Raw genomic sequence first — 17,130 nt, forward strand, 5'->3', positions numbered from 1 at the left:
ATGATTCTATTTTAAATCTCCGATAGTGAAATATCCATAGAGTTCTTTTTTATTTCGAATTTAAATTCCATTTGTTTTTCTCTTATCTCTCTACCATGTTTTTCTGTAGATGTTTTAAAACATTTTTATGGTTTTTAAAAATATCTACATTTCTATAAGCCTCAGTATTGTATTAGGTAGCTATCTGACTTCTAACTATTCTCAGGAAGTGCATGTAAGAAGTGAATGTCCATTTCCAGTTTTACCTGGAGCAAACACAGCTCATCTCTCTACTACATTTTTACTATATGGCAATGATGTTTTTACCAAAGGGACAATGTTCTTGAGCTTCTTGAATTTAGAAGACAGGGCTTTATTTTCTTCAACCAATTGTCAAGATATATGATTATGCAAGATGAATTCTACTCAAATAGAAATAGAAAAAAATATTTTTAAACTTAGAATTGTCCCAGAAAAGCCAGCATTAATCGCGTTCCTGAACTTTTGATGACTTGTGGCCTTCTCCAGGACACAGCCCCCAATCTCTGCAAGGCGGCACGCACATCCAAATGCTTGTCTAGACAGACCGTCTCCTACGTGCTGAGCACAGCTAGAGCATCACTTCCGGCAACCCCTCCCCCCGGCCCCCAGTCTAGTCTGGCGCCCTACCAACTCCCGCTGGAGAATAAAGGGAAGGTCATCCTGGACAGTGTTTTTCTAACAGATGTCAAAACATTAAGGAGCCTAATAAAGGAGATTATGTAAAAATCAGAGGATACGTTTAATTTTTAAATTAATTGTTTTTATAAGAAAAGGTAAGCCATGAAAATTTCTAAGACATTCAAGGAAAATATTTTCATAAAACCTGGAGTCAAGTATTCTGAGAGTACCATGGTTATTACGTAGAAGGTGAGACGCATGCACCTTTCATGTGATGCCAGTGAGAAACGGAGTTGTTAGCTCAGAAATTTTAGGCTCTGGATTTTGAAGTTTAAGACCTTGCAGATGGCATTTATGACTCCTTTGCTACCAAATGTATAATTCCCTCAGTTCTAATGACATGCATTTGTAAATCATTTAAAATATTTTTGAGGGACAACAGACAAAACAATATGCTTTTAAATTTCATAAATATAATGTAAATGAACTATGAAGAGAGGAAGAACACTATGATTACTCTTTCCTTTGTAAAATGCCATGAAGTCATCCTGAATAATCATGTATTTTAATGAAAATGCTAATAATTTCTCTAAATTGTACGTGTTGTGATGGTGAGTCCATGTAAGAGAATAACTTCCACACTAAGTGTGTGTGAATGTAGAATAATGTGATCTGTCTACTAATATACTCGTCAACATCAACTTCATTTAAGGAAATTAAGTCATGGATAATCACTTACATTTATTATGCTTAGTATTTTAATATGAGAGCATGGGTCAACAAGTGAAGATTGAAGGGTGAGAGAGACCTAACAGAAAGAGAAAACTCACAGCAGAAGAAAAGGGAAGATGCAGAGGAAGAGAGAGTCTAAGAAGATGAAAATAGATGAGATTCTTGTGCAGAAATCGAGAGGCTACTCTCTGTCTGACATAAAGGCCAAAGTCAGATCAGCTACAATAGCAGAAGGGAAGGGAAAATACAGCATATAATCAAAGACCCGAGCAGTTGTGTAGGATAGTCGGTTGGCTACATTCTCTTTTGAACTCCTCGTTCCCCCAAGTAAAACAGGAAGTCCCCAACGGAGAGTAAAGCTAGGGGAGGATGCTGTAACTCCAGGGAGAGGGGAGGATGCGGAAAAGCGCTGGAGGCTAGGCGGGGTGGAGCGGGCTCAGATACACAGCTTTACGAATGTATATTGAGAATTGTTTATATTTTGACCTTACAGTGAACCACTGGTGTTGAACAGGTGTGCGACTGCTTTAGTGCTATTGAGACGTTGCCCCACATGGCTCTTGTCTTTGAGGATCCGGTGTAAAGAAAAAAAAAGAAACTGTTGTTTTTTACTTTACAAATAGTAGGTAATTTTACTTCATACCACTATCTGTGGGAGACAATGATATTCTCGTCCAAATTCAGTAAACAATGTATAGGTCATCCATTATAACAATCATCTGTTGCACATGACAAATCACTCAAAACGCTGTGATTTAAAAACATACCCATTCATTTAGTTCAAAATTCTGCTGCTTGGCAAATGAGACTGAACTCCTTCGGTGATTCTCCGGTGGCTCTGGATACCACTGCTGGTTCGATACGTGCTCTGTCTCTGGATGCTGGCGGTCAGGGGAGGGAGGCCTACTGGGGACCGTGCTTTTCTTCATCCAGAAGACTTACCTGACTTCTTCACATGGTGGTGGCTTCTATATTCTTCAATAATTTATGGCAGCATTTTCACAATCTACCATACCTCCTCTTTAATCATAAAAGAGGTTCTTTCTCATGTGCCCATACTCAATGTGTGGAAAAGTACTGTCAGCGCTACCTTCAAAATATATCCTGGATCCTGCCTCATCTATCTATTTCCACCGCCACCACTCCGCTTCGGGCATTCAACACCTTTTCATGGGGTTATTGCTTAGTTTCTTCCCGGTTTCCCCTCTGTCTCCTGCCCTCCATCAGTTCCCAACGGAGCTGTTAGTGATTAAGACAACTACCTGCTCTTTTCGGAATCATAGCTTAAAGTTCTCACAAGGTCTTTCATCCACACATTCTATGCACCACCTCCCCACGTGCTACGTGGTGTTCCTCAGCATCTTCCACCTAATGGAGGCTTCCAAATTAATTCAGATTCTCAGTGTTTTAGTGGTTTATTTGTAGAGCTAATTCATGCCGCAGTTTTTTATTCCTCAGGCCTAAGTAGAAATCTTCCAGCTATCTTCATTAGATCAGAAACACAGCTTTGCCCCTTAGGTACTTTGTGTGGGATGTTGGCACCAGTGCCTGGTTTTTCCTGGAAGCTCCGGAGTGAATGAATGAAAGGCTCGTCCTGCCTTTTAGGTGCTGAAAGCTGGGAAGGGCTTGTTCTCATTGTTCTCATGGCCAGACGGACTAGTGAAAGATTCTTTCTCTCTGGTTTTTTCTTTCTTTCTATGCGAGGTCTTTGGCTAATATTTTCACTCAATCCCTATTATCCTAATTTAGATGCTCATCACTAGTTTTTCACTTAACAATAAATTTGCAAGTAAAATATGCTATTAAATTTTAAATGCAAAAATCATTTGCATGTGCAGAATTTTAAAATGAAATATAAGGTAGATAGATACAAGCAGCAGGTGCCACCAAGCAACAGCTCAACACACAGAGAATTCTCACCCCCTTTCTCGTTCTTGTCTCCTGCCGGATAACAGTGCTTACAGTTTGGTGTCCAGTGAATTTGGATTTTCTTGATAGCTTTTCTACACCTATGTAATCTCTATAAATTAAGATATAATTTAAATGTCTAAATATATAAATGATCTGATTATTTTTGTTATTGGCTTTTAATTTAATATTACTGGGTCAGAAACTATTCTTATATGATACAAGTTTTTGAGATCATGTCCATTATTTGTACTGTGGAACATATAGTTGAATGGATCATATTCCTCAACTATGCAACATTATCATTCCCAGGCTGTGTGGTTCTTTTCTTATTTAACATTTGTAATCTGATGAAATGTTGTTTTTTGTATGTATAACATTTTAATATATTATAACATGTTGTATATTTTCCAGTGTGTTTTCCTTAAGCCTTGTGTTTTTTTAATCCATTCAGATAATTATTGCACATTGATATAGTACTCCTAGTTACTCTTCTAATTAGTACTACATGGTGAACATTTACTATCATTCTTGTATGTCTTTAAAGATCTCTAGTAGTCCAGATAAATGTTATAATGTTTAGCAAACCACCCAAGAAAGTTCCTGCCATAGCTTTAATATTCCATGTATTTTGTAGATTAATTTTTGGAGCATTGACTTTCATGGTATTACCTCAATGTCACAATGCATGACATTGTGCTCTGTTAAGTTGTTATTATCACTAAAATGTCTTGGGTTTTGTTTGTTTTACTAGTTGACCATTGCTATTAGAAAGAAATGCTTTTATAGGTTAATCATTTTATTCCAAAATTTGGGAAATTTTAGTATTTCTAGTGCTTTAGTTGTTCCATTGTTTCCCCCTCTCACACCGATGACAATATGACCTTCAAATAATGACGCTTCCATTATGTGATGATGATCATAACTCCTCCCTTCAAATTCATCTCTGCTGCAAGGAAGGCTGGGAAATGCCGTTCTTCCACGGGCACCCGCTTGGCATGCTGGACACCAGGGGTTCTCTGTGACTGACAAATGAAGTCTAGTCATTTGATGACAAGAATCTTTGCTGCAGCTGCTTTCTCTAGTTGACACCTTTATACTTTTAATACTTGTGCATGTTAAAATGTATCCATCCCCTAGAAAAATGTAAGGAACATAGACATTTTAGAGAAATTCTTTTGGAAAAATTCCTATCTTGAATAAAAAAATAGGTTCCAAAATTTTATTATTAGCCCAATGCTAAATTGAAGGAATAATACAGACTTACGTTGTTTACTCAAAAATACGAGTCAGTGTTTTCTTGGGCTATAAAACAATTGCTGAAAATTTATTCTGTGTCTCATGTTCATTGTATATTACCCAAGTCCTAATTTCTATCAAGCAAAATATAGTGATCTCTTGGCACACAATGCTATTTGACATTAAAAAGAACAGCAATCTAGGAAAACATATATTTTAGTGGAGCATCTCATTGAGTTCACATTTGTGGATTTCTGTTGAAAAATAAGAAAATTTAGGATACATTTAACTGGGATAATAAAAAAATCAAAGGACACAAATGTGTGACTGCAAAGCGACTGTGGCCATCTTGTTTTCTTTTAGTGATGTTAGCAAATAATAGTGGTATGTTTCATATGACATTTATGTATATGTTCAGGCAATAGGAAGACAACTCTTCCATTAGTTTAACAGGTGTATTCCAGGAAAAAAAATCTGTTAGTAATTTTTTATTAGATTTAGCGGATGGATAAAGCACAGTAGAGTTGGGAAAGGAAAGCAGTGATGGTGGGCTACAGATGTTATTTCAAAGGGTATCCTACTGTTAAAGGCTGAACTCTGAGTCCTTCTACTCTCCTAAGATCACTTTGAAGTGGAAATGATAAGTGCCTTTAATGTCTTGCCCAAATAGGAAAGCATGCAAAAATCAGAGCTATTCTTGGCAAAGGATAAGAGAGAGGCATTGCAAATAAAGCTGAGATGAGCAAGTATACCATTCACAGTCCCAATGGAATAATGAGCTAGAATGGCCAAGGATTTTCAGTACAGACATAGAGGTAGTTAAAGATACCTTTTTATATGCTGTCTTCTAATAGTGGCTACATAAACGTGTATTCCGCAAGGAGGGATGTTGTGGCAAACCAGGATCAAAATTGACACGCATGTTATTGTTTAGCTCTAGAAATTATCCCTAAAGATTTTCTACTTGATATTGTTTTCTCTACTAACTGAATTATAAATTAGTTGAAATTTAGACGGCCTTGGTTATGTATTATGTTTTATGCTTATCTCTACAGGAGCAAAATAAGATGAAAACTGTTGAAGGCTATTCTCAGATTTTATGTTAACTGTAAGTGCCAGAAATAAAGGAAGCACTATAGTTCAAGGCGTACTCGGGAAAATTGCACAGATATAGCAAATAGAGTTACGGTATCAAATGCTTCATCCTGAACTCATTCTGCACAAACACTGAACTCCAGAAGAGCTTGATCTAATTTCTGCTTACGAGAAAGCTTGCACTGGGGACATCCTACAATGCCAATGCTTGTTAGCTTTCTCTTATGGTCCTCTCAGAGAGAGCACTTTTTTTTAAAGGGTAGAGTAGCCACTGTGCATCAATGAGGAAACTGGTAGCTAAACGATGGACAGCTGAGACCATCAGGGTGTTCTGCTGTGTAGAAAGTCCTCAATTTCGCTCTTTCTGAGAAAAACACTGCTCCATTTCTTCTGTCCAGACCCCACCTTCCTGGCCACAGAGGTGCATGCTGGGTGTGAAGGGAAACCACAGTGCTGCCCCACTCGTGTCTGGGATGGTTCTTCATGAAGACAATAGTTCCGAAGACAAATAATCTAATCTTAATTTAGATTACAACAATAAGCCAAAACACATGTGCATATATGTAAGTTATTTACATAAGTTTATAAAAGTAAATTGTTTAACCCATGCTAAATTTCTATGCGTAATCATACCTCTTCAACATAGAAGCACATATTTATTAATTGGCATATAAACAGTCTTTTAAAATGTCATACTGAGAGTACATTAAGTGTTTTTTATAACAACTGCCATCTAACATCTTTAAGATAATTACCTTTTAATTTTAACTTATTAATGTCTTAATTTGACAGTAAATTAAGATGATTTTGTAAACTGAAGCTTAATTCATTTGTTGGGATTCTGTGGGAAGTTTTTTAACTAGCATGAATAAGTAAATGTCCATAATAAATTTATTTACTTAAATTTTAGAAAAAAATTAGTATGGCTATTGCATCATTCTAATTTTATGTTTTATTGTGTCTAATCATTGCAATGATTCTAGTTGCATTTTAGGGCGTACAATCAAAAGACATATTAAAAACTCCAGCTATATATTTTTCAATAATCTGGAAAATATTTTAATATAGTTATTTTAAAAATATTTTCAATATAAATAAGATGCCCAATTTCTAAATTCCACCAATAATTAAATACAAGCCTTAAGAGTATAAAATCAGGAATGTTGGTCTGACTAATAATGTCAAAACTTGTTAAGGGAATGTGAGGCAAAGGTTTCAGGAAAGATCACAGATGAAGACATCAATACATTATTGCAATTGCTGCTAGTTTGCATGCGTGTGTATGTTTTTAATAACACAGGTAACTTTTTTTTTCTCTAACTTGACCAATTACTGTGACAAACAGCCTACTTTGCCACGATCTTGCCGATCTTGCCAACCTCGCCCTTGGTTCGCACTGCCATCTAAATTTAGAAATGACGATTTTTTTTTCCCACTATATGGCAAAGCTCTGTCACTCTCAAATTTCAGCAGAGGTAAAAAGCAGCAGGTCATCTTGATTGAAGTGACAACTTCTAGGTGTATCTCTTCAAATCAAGCAGCATTACCCAGTTAATGCATCGTGAACATTTAGGAAGGTGTGGTAAAATTGTTAGGCAGTTACATTAGCATATCAGGAACCCTCACAAATTACAGATTTGCACGTATCAGTATAGAAGATATGACATACGTGGATAGTGAGGAGTGGCACACTGAAATCATAAAGAGAACTTGTGATAGATCTATGGGTGTGCAAAAGTAGGTTTGCAGTTGTAATAATAAAGAACAATCTGACAGTGACCAGAAGGGAGGGGCGGGGCAGGTAACAGGGAAAAGAAGGGGAAGGGTCAAGTCAAGGAACATGCATAAAGAACCCAAGGACAAGGATAAGGGGGGGGCGTTGAGCGTGGGGGGTGGGAGGGGGGCAGGGCAGGGGAGAACAATGGGGGAAGAATGGGGACAATAGTAATTGAACAATGATAATTTCTTAAATAACACAAGTAAATAATATAATAAATAATAAATTATAGCACAAGAATAAACTATGTTTTCCTATACTTTCAACTGTGAACTACTCCTGTATTTATATTTATACTCAATATTCATTATCAATTTAGTGAAATTGATAGTTAAAAATAGAACCTAATTTTCTTCTGGCTGGGGAAGCATGTGATTCAGTACTCTACCTAATAGGTCACAATACAAACAAAATAAATATTTACTATTTTACAGTAAGTAAAACATTCACAGTTTATTTTGACACATGACTATGAAAATTATTTTTAAGCCTTCAAGCCCATAGCAACTCGACACATTGTGTGTGAATGGTAATTCCTTCAAGTTGTACCTCGAGTATTTAAGGAATTGAATTAAATCTTTCTGCCTATTTTGAATAGAATGTGGTAAGTTATCACTACAAGGAATATTTTCAGGACCTAAAAAATTTAGTCTTCCAAGTATCAGACTTTTAAGAAACTTTTTACTGTTCCTTCTGAGGAAGGGGCAATTTCCCCTGATTGTCATTTTCTCTTCCTAAGGAGGAGGGCGGTTTGATTAACATTCATATTACAGGGACAAAGTGAGCCACATTTACTTTAGAAAGTTCTGTAAATTATTTTGCACTATGAGGTCAACAGGATCATAGTTTCTCAAGAATATGGCCTTGATAGAAGAAAGGCAACTGCTCATTTGCATTAAAAATTCAAGAAACTATGGATGTACTTAGAAAATATTATTCGAGTACTCCATTCAGTTCCCAGCAATGTAACCCAGCGGCTCCTCGTTGACAACTTTCCTCAAATTATAACGTGAAAACAAATCACCGGGCTATCACGTTATTATAAAATGCAGATCTGGTTTAGTAGAAATGGTCGGAACCCCAGACTACATTCCAGCAAATTCTCAGCTAATGTTTACCCTGTGGTGTCTTTGAAACACATGTTGGTAGCTTCCAGGTAATGCTGATGCTTCTGGCTTTCAACCCACAGAAAATTATGTGGTATTGACAGGGAAAAGGTAACATGCAACACTCCTCGTTATTATACTTGATCATAATGTTGATTATAGAGGAGTGGTTTTAGTATTTTAATTTGAATAAAAACATCATTAATACCCTGTTTGGTTTATTTAAAAAATCAACTGGATTAGATCCTGTTTAAGAGTTTAAATGTTCGTTTTGGTCAATGTTTCTCTGTTAGCTGTCTTAGAGATTTACTACCCATTTGGCGTATAGTAGACTCTAAGGAAGACTCCTAGCTCACTGACCAGAGTAAAACCTAAAAGAAGCTTGCTGAAACTTTATACAAATGAAAAAGGGAGCAAGGAATAAAAGTGCTCTCTGAAATTTTGGAAAACCAGAATTCTTGTGCCGCAATCTCACGCACAGGCTTACTTCGTGAAGCCTTTTGGACAAACAGATGTGAACAACTTTCTCTAGTTTAGCGCTCAAATATATAAAGCATCTGTTTGGGGACTGATAGCAGAGTGTGGTGAGTTTGTGTGTGCAGGTAGGCACACGCACGGGTGTGATGTAGAAGGAGAGATAGAGACAGAGAAGAAAGAGAAAGGAAGGAAGTTGTCAGAACAAAATGCATTTCTGAATTCTTCGCCTAAGCAATGCAAGTCAGGAGTTAATATGGCCAGGCAGATAAAGCCTCGTTATATCTAAAAAGCTGAAAGATTTCCAACCTGCCATGCTGATGGCACTGTGTGTCAAAACTGTTTGTAGTTTGTATTTTCTAATAAAGATATACATCATTGGAACCTGTAACTCACAGATTGTTTTCTTAGTATTTGACTTAAGGAAATATATAATTACATTGTTTATTATTGCAAGAACCAGGAAATAAGTAAATGTTCATCAGCATGCAATTATGGCATATTTAGACAGTGGAATCTTAGATGGCAATGGAAGTGTATGGTTTGTCTACATGCAGGAACATGAGTATATTTTAAAAATTAAGCGTAAAAAGTCAGACATGAAACTGTACCCTGATGCCTCCATTTATGTGATGTTCAAACAGGGAAATTGGAGCTATCCTTTAAAGTATAGATGTATAGGTCATATCACTGTAAAGGACAGTACCGAAGCGATGATTGTGAACTTCAGAGTACTGGTCGTGTCTGAGAGGGAGCAGTGGCATGTTGATTGGTAAGGAGCTTGCGAGGCCCCTCCGAATCAGAGGGGCTTTTCCACACCTTTGCACAATGTGCTCTGAAGTTACACAGAGGTTTGCATAACATAACATAGAAAAATATTTTTTATGAACTTAAAAAATAAAAAGCCCTGGCTGGCATAGCTCAGTGGATTGAGCGTGGGCTGCGAACCAAAGTTTCTCAGGTTCGATTCCCAGCCAGGGTACATGCCTGGGTTGCAGGCCATAATCCCCAGCAACCTCACATTGATCTCACTCTCTCTCTCTCTCTCTGCCTCCCTTCCCTCTCTAAAAATAAATAAATAAAATCTTAAAAAAATATTTTCTATAAAGTGGTATATGTGTTACTAAATACGTGGGTTTTTTCCAAAATATAAAAACTTTGTATAAGATTTCTTTAACTATGCATTAATTTTGTATTGCAGCTTTAATGAAGTATAGATTAAGGAGCTTAAAACAATTCAAATTTATTATCTACTCGTAATCATAGTTCTGAATAGCAGAAGTCTGAATCAGCTTCCGTGGCCTAAATGCAAGGTGTTCGCAAGGCTGTGTCCCTCTGCAGCTTCTAGGAGACTCCACACTCTTGCCTCTGCCACGTGATGGGGCATCCTGAGCTCTGCCATATCTGACCCTCCCGTCTTCCTGTATAAGGATCCTTGTGATTACAATAGGTCCACCAGGATAATCCAAGATAATCTCTCTATCTCAGTCCCCTTAATGTAATCACACCCGCAAAGTACCTTTGCCTCGAAAGGTAACATAATCCTATATTCTGGGAAATAGGATGTACATATCTCTTAGGGGCTGTTATTCAATCTACAACGTTTCAAAATTTCCTTTTAGTCACTGATCCTTTTCTATCTTCACTGGTACAAGAAATCCTATCAAAAATACTAGAATCAAGATATCTCCAAATCTTCTTTTCTGTTTAAGCCACTTTATTTATGCTTTCCTTTGTAACAGTTGTACAGAAACCACCTTTGATAACAGTTTTGATACTCAATCCAGTGGTTCTCTTTCTGTATTGTAATCTATAGTTGAATAAGTTAAATCTTTAGGATTTTTTAAAATATTGTCTTTGTTGGCATATTTCTAGCCCAGTGTACTCCTACTTATCTTCCAGCAGATGGCTATCTGTCCGTCTACCAGGACGGTTCCTCTCCCGTGTGTTGCTGTGGTTGGAAGGGGAATCCTCCCAAAGCTTCTCCTTGCTAGTGACACCCAGTCCCTAGCCGATCTCTTCCAGCCTCGTTTCTAGCCTAGTGACTCCAAAACGATGTCTTCCTCCCAACTTCTCCTCTGAACCTAGTTGATTCATGCTCCGCTGCCTACTGGATCTTTTCCTACAAAACAAAGAAGTATCTCAAACCTAGCATGTCCAAAACTAAAGTCTTGATTTTGCCCACCCTCCCCAAACTTTTCTGTCACTCCTTAAATGATAAAAGTACTCTGCAGTATTTCACCAGGAATACCTTATAATCACCCAATGGCTCCCCCCTCTCCCCAACTTCTTTTTATATATATAAATAAATATTTTTTTTCAGGAAAAGGTTTATGTGCACCTTTGATTGTGCTTTTTTTTTTCTGGGTTTATTTTGTTCTGTTTTGTTTTTGACAAGGAACTTCATAATTTCTACTTGCTCTGGGCCTTGCAAATCATGTAGATGGTCCTTACGATGTGAATCCTGAAAACAAAGTTTAGTGTTACATGGGTCTGGATATCTGGGAAAATATCCAGGAACGCAAGTATTGCCCTTCCCCATTCTGCTCTAGTGGACAAAGGCCCCCCTAACCGAATGAACCCAAGTGGGGCAGGGACCAGGTACTGTTTCTGTGTATTCCTGAACAACAGGTTTCCGTTCCCCGCCAGCCTGAGGAATCTTCCAACAAGCCAATCACACCCTCCGGCAGGAACCAGGGAGCACGCGCCCTCTTCGCCTGCCCTCCACAGTCCCCTGTTCACCGTCTCCAGGTGCTGTGCCTGCGTGACCCTGCATGGCATAGGGTGTCCTCCCCGCCCGGGCTGGATGTGTGACTTAAACTGTTGTTGCGCTCACTTCTCTGTGTCGAGCACCATGTGTGTGTTCACACTTGCACACTTAGGCTGCTGTAGAAGTGCCGAGGACAGCAGGCTGCTTTGGGTTTCTAACAGAAATCCTCTTTCAGCTCAGCTTCTAGTTACTGAGGCTGATAGCTACCTGTTGCTACCGAATTAGCCCAGACTCTAGCAGTTTGAACCATGAACATTCATTAACTTCCCGTTTCTCTGAATCGAGAACCTGGGTGTGGGTTAGCTGTGTGCCTGAAAACTTTCCAAAGGTTTGTAATCAAGCTACTAGCCAAGGCTGTAGACTCATCTAAAGGCTGAACTTGGGTGGGGTCCGCCTCCAAACCCTCTCGGTGGTCAGTGACTGGATTTGTTGTCCCTTGATGCGAGTCTCTCTCTGTCTCTCCACAGGGCGGTCTCGCCGTGGCAGCTGGATTCTCCGAGGGTGGAGATCTGAGGGCCAAGGGAGGGAGGTACACAATTCCAGGATGGAAGCTGCAGTCCTTTAAAGTCTACCCTCAGGAGTGACTTGCTATCACATACACAGTACATTTGCTAGAAGCAAGTCGCTAAATCCAGCTCACATTCACATGGTGAGAACTGTACGAGAGTGAGCAAGTTAGAGTGGAGAATCACTGAGGCCATCCCAGTGCTCCTTGCCACTGTCACCCTGTGGTTCCAATGACTCATGTCCCTCCCACAGGAGAAATACACTGCCTTCCTCCCAAGGTGGCTGGACTAGTTCCCTGTGGCTGCTGTAATGAAATACTGCAACATGGGTGACTCAACCCAGCAGAAATGTACTCTTTCGTAGTTAGAGAGGCTACATATCTTCAGTCGAGGTGCTGACAGCACCACGCTCCTGCTGCTGCTTCTAGAGAAGGATCCTTTCTTGCCCTTTCTCTCCCCAGTGGCTTGAGGTGTTCCTTGGCTGATGGCGGCACAGCTCTGACCGCCTCACCATCCCTGGGCCACTGCCCTTCCGGTGCCTCCCGTCTTCACGTGCACGCTCCTCCCAGTGTCTCCCTTCTGCTTCTAAAGATACCAGCCGTGCTGGGCTAAGGTCCCACCCTGTTCCTGTGTGACCTCCTCTCAGCCAATCACATCCACAGTGCCCTCTCCCAATAAGGTCACAGTCTAAGTACCAGGGATGAGACTTCAACAGGCCCCTTTAGGAGACACAGTCAGCCCATGAGGGTACGCATATCTCACCCCATTGTGGTTTTCTGTCTGTGATTGATGTACAGGTTTTCCCCATAATGCGTCTTTTGTTTAGCAAAAAGTATATATTTAAATCCTTCCACCTTATTTTTAAAAGTTCTCTCATTGACATATAAAGGAACACATTTTATGGAATTCAATAGGAAAATATAAGGAAATACACATTCAACATATAACGTATGACTAAACTAATAATGTAACTCCGATCAATAGCTAAAACATTCCAAGGCATTCTTGCAACTTACAAGTAGATGCATCTTATGTCAATGTCTGGCAACGCATAATAGACGGGGGCATATCGACAGCGCCGTCTTCATAGTTTATTGAGAGACGGTGGGTGTTCCTTCTAAACCAAAGTCACACTTGGCTTTGAGTTAAGCACTTTTAAAAGGCATAATTCAACATTTACATATACAGCCCTAGTAAGCCAATTTACTGAGCGTTTCCAGCTAAGAATGTGTCCTGATGCAAGTAACAGAAAGCCTAACTTGCAGCAGCTTGAAAAACAAGTATCGCTTTTCCTCACACAACACAAAATCTGGAAGTAAATGCAGCTCGCACGAATCCAGCTGATCAAAGATGCCAGCCTGGGTGTCTCACTGTTTTCCTCCACATGGCGTGATGGCTTTATTCCTCGCCTTGTTACTTTCCGTTCCCAAGACAACCGCTTCTGCTCCAAAAAAAATACAGTCATTCTCAAGACAGGATGACAGAGGAGAGAGGGCAGTGCCATCTATGTCTGTTCTATTTACGGGGCGGAAAACAAAAGAAAGACGCACTTTCTAAAGAGCTCCCGTGAAAAATGATGGTCTCAGGGGCCAGCGCGAGTCACGTGGCCCACAAACGCGGAAGTGGTGAGTGGTCCAGCATCACCGCAGAGATCAGAATCAGCGCACGTGTCGATTCCACTAATTCTTGTCTTCAGTGTCTAAACCGTGTATTTCCATACAAAAATGAAGTGACGCATAAAACAAAAAAAAAAAGCTCTAATTCAATTAAATGACTTTTTGGCATATTATTTGTTCTAATATGCAAATGTCACCAGTGGTTAACCTTGCAGGATAGAAAGAGGCTGATTTCTGGCCCCCATGTCTTGTTCCACACTTTCCTATCAGGGATATCTAGATAATAGGACATCCAGAGAAACATGTCAGCCACTAGCCCTAGGAGGAATCTCAGTGAAAGACAAGAGATGATCAAATAATGATCTGACATCTTAGGCAAAAAAAAAAAAAAAAAAAAAAAAACATAGAGAATCTATTTTTGACCTATTGTTGGGTCCAGGAAGAAAATGGTGTCATTGAATGCCAAGTCCCAATGAGAGAGAAAACCTATCACTATTTCCATTTAGAATGTGACCGGAGTTCAACAAGACAGATAGTGAATGATGTGTTTTTAGCCTGTCCTTTTTTGGAGAGAAATTGAGTGTGTTTTCTTTTGCAAGAGCAAGATTTAAATTGTATTATGTGGGATGATGTTGCTGTAGTATGTTTTGAAGATTGAGTCACTGATAGTTCGATTGGCTGGAGTGGATGATTCATTGGTACTCTAGCTACTTTCCACCTGGCTTCTGTTGGTCTCCCCATCACATAGTGGATGAAAATCTCAAAACTGCATAGCTTGGGTTTCTTGCAGCTGAAGTCACCGATACACATTGGGTTTTATCACTAAGGCACAGCAACCAATTTTGAGAAGACAAGAATGTCAGTTTCCTATTGCTTTTTTCTATATATGCTGGCTATTGCCTGGATTCCTATTCCGTATTCAGACATGCCCAGAGATAACCATGGTCGTATCAGTGGCTTGGGAGCAACTGCACAATGGCGTGGACTATTATCACAGGAGTTCCAGTGACAGCCTCTGGAGAATATTCCTTGGTGCTTTCAATAATTTGATAAGCACGGAGGTCTTGTATTAAATGCCATTCACTCCTCAGTATCCTTTGGATGCTTTAGGTTTCAGACACTGAACCCTGACTCATCCGGTTTCAGCACGCACGTTGGCATAGCACACGCACACAACTGCAGAATGTAAACAGAATGTGTGTGTTTCAAGGCCATGAGTGTAGAAAACAAAATGAGAAAACCCACTCAAAGGGAAAGAAACCAAGAAAAGGAAAAAGAAACATAAGACATAGGACAAGCCCTGGCTGGGTAGCTGGGCTGGTTAGAGCTTCATCCCAGCACACCAGGTTTGCGGGCTTGATCTCTGGTCTTGGCACATGCAAGGAGCAACCCGTGGATGCACGGATGAGTGGAACATGAGGAAATGCCTCTCCCGCTCTCTCTTTCTCTCTCTCTCTTTCTCTCTCCCTCTCTCTCTTTCTCTCTCTCTCTTCCTCTCTTTCTCTCCCTCTCTCTCTCTCTTTCTCTCCCTCTCTCTCTCTTTCTCTCCCTCTCTTTCTCTCCCTCTCTCTCTCTTTCTCTCCCTCTCTCTCTTTCTCTCTCTCTCTCTCATTCTCTGTTTCCCTCACTTCCTTCCTCTTTTTTAAAATTTAAAACAAAGAACATAGTACAAATAAGTTCTAAATAAAATATTATTTTAAATAACAGTAAATATACAGACTTATGATTAAGAACCTCCAGTGCCAGGAACATGAAATAGCATCAAACTGTATATGTACTATGCTTTTAACTCTACATACATACCTAGGATAAAGTTTAATTTACAAATTAGGAACAACAAGGGATTAGCAACACTAATAATAAGAAACAACAATCGTAACAATGTACTGTGTTAAAGTTGTGTGTAAATCATCTCTATTTCAGATGATCTTATTCCACAGATTTTCTTCTTGCCATAGATCTTGGTAACCCCAGCATATATGAGATCAATTGTTTTCCTTAGTACATCAAGAACATTCACCCCTTCACTTAACGGCAGCAGCACTTTCCGGCTTCTCTCTGGTGTACCTAAACTGCCGGCATCGCCACTCATGTGCTTTGGGGCCATGATGGAGTCGAAAAGGGCCACATGAACACAAGTACCACGATACCTTCAGGGTCGATCTGACTGCCAAGAGGGCTGCATCATCAGTGCGCAGGTGATGGATAAAGGGATGATTCATGTCCTGGGCGGCATGGCTCGAAGCTGGACAAGGTGAGATTGAATCAGACTACTCAAAATAGACCGCAATTTAAAATTACGAATTGTTTATTCCAGGAGTTTTCCATTGAATATTTCCTGACCAGGATCACTGTCAATAACAAACTATGAAAAGCAAAATTGTAGGCATGGAAATGTCTCTATCATTGTTTTGTGGTAAGTTTTACGATTAGGAAATGTAGTCCTCCTTGTTCATTCTTATTTTACAGGATTGTTTTGGTTATTCTGAGTCCCTTGTGATTCCAAATGAGATGTTAAATCCGCTTACCAGTTTCTGTAAAAAATCAGCTGGGATTCATATAGGGATTGTGTTGAATCTGTAGATCACACTGAGGAATACTGCCCTGTTAGCAGTGTGAAGTCCATGAACATAGGATGCTTTCCCAATTGCCAAGATTTTCTTTAATTTATTTCCACAAGGTTTTGTAGCTATCAAAGAATAAGTTTTGCTATTTTGATAAATATATTCCTAAGTATTTTATTATTTTATTTTACTATTGCAAACTGAGTTGGACTATATATAAATGCAATTGATTTTTGTGTATTGATCTTGTATCTTGAAAATATGCTGAATTTGGTTATTCATGCTAATATAGCAAGTCCTCATCAACATTGGTTGTTTTGTTAAAACTTTGATGAGGTCCCATTAGAAAGTAACTCTTATTTCTATCAGTTAGCCTATGGAAGAACTGGTTTTGTTATATGTGCTTTTGTTGAAATCACAGACCCTACTGATGATGATTTACTGTTGTATTTTAGTGGAATTCTCATAATTTTCTATATATAAAATTATATAATCTATGCCTAGAGATAGTGTTACTTCTATCTTTCCAATGTGAACGGCTTTAGTTTTTAGGTCCGGACTGATTGACCTAGTGAGCAGATTCAATACAGTATGGAACAAAACTGAGGACAGCTGACATCTCCCCTGCCTTAGGAGGGAGGCACCCAGGGTTTCACTGTGAGTGCGATGTCAGCTGTGAGTTCCACTGATACCCTTTTCGGGTT

The sequence above is a fragment of the Phyllostomus discolor genome, chromosome 11 (genome assembly GCF_004126475.2).
Source record: "Phyllostomus discolor isolate MPI-MPIP mPhyDis1 chromosome 11, mPhyDis1.pri.v3, whole genome shotgun sequence".
NCBI classification, from domain to species: domain Eukaryota; kingdom Metazoa; phylum Chordata; class Mammalia; order Chiroptera; family Phyllostomidae; genus Phyllostomus; species Phyllostomus discolor.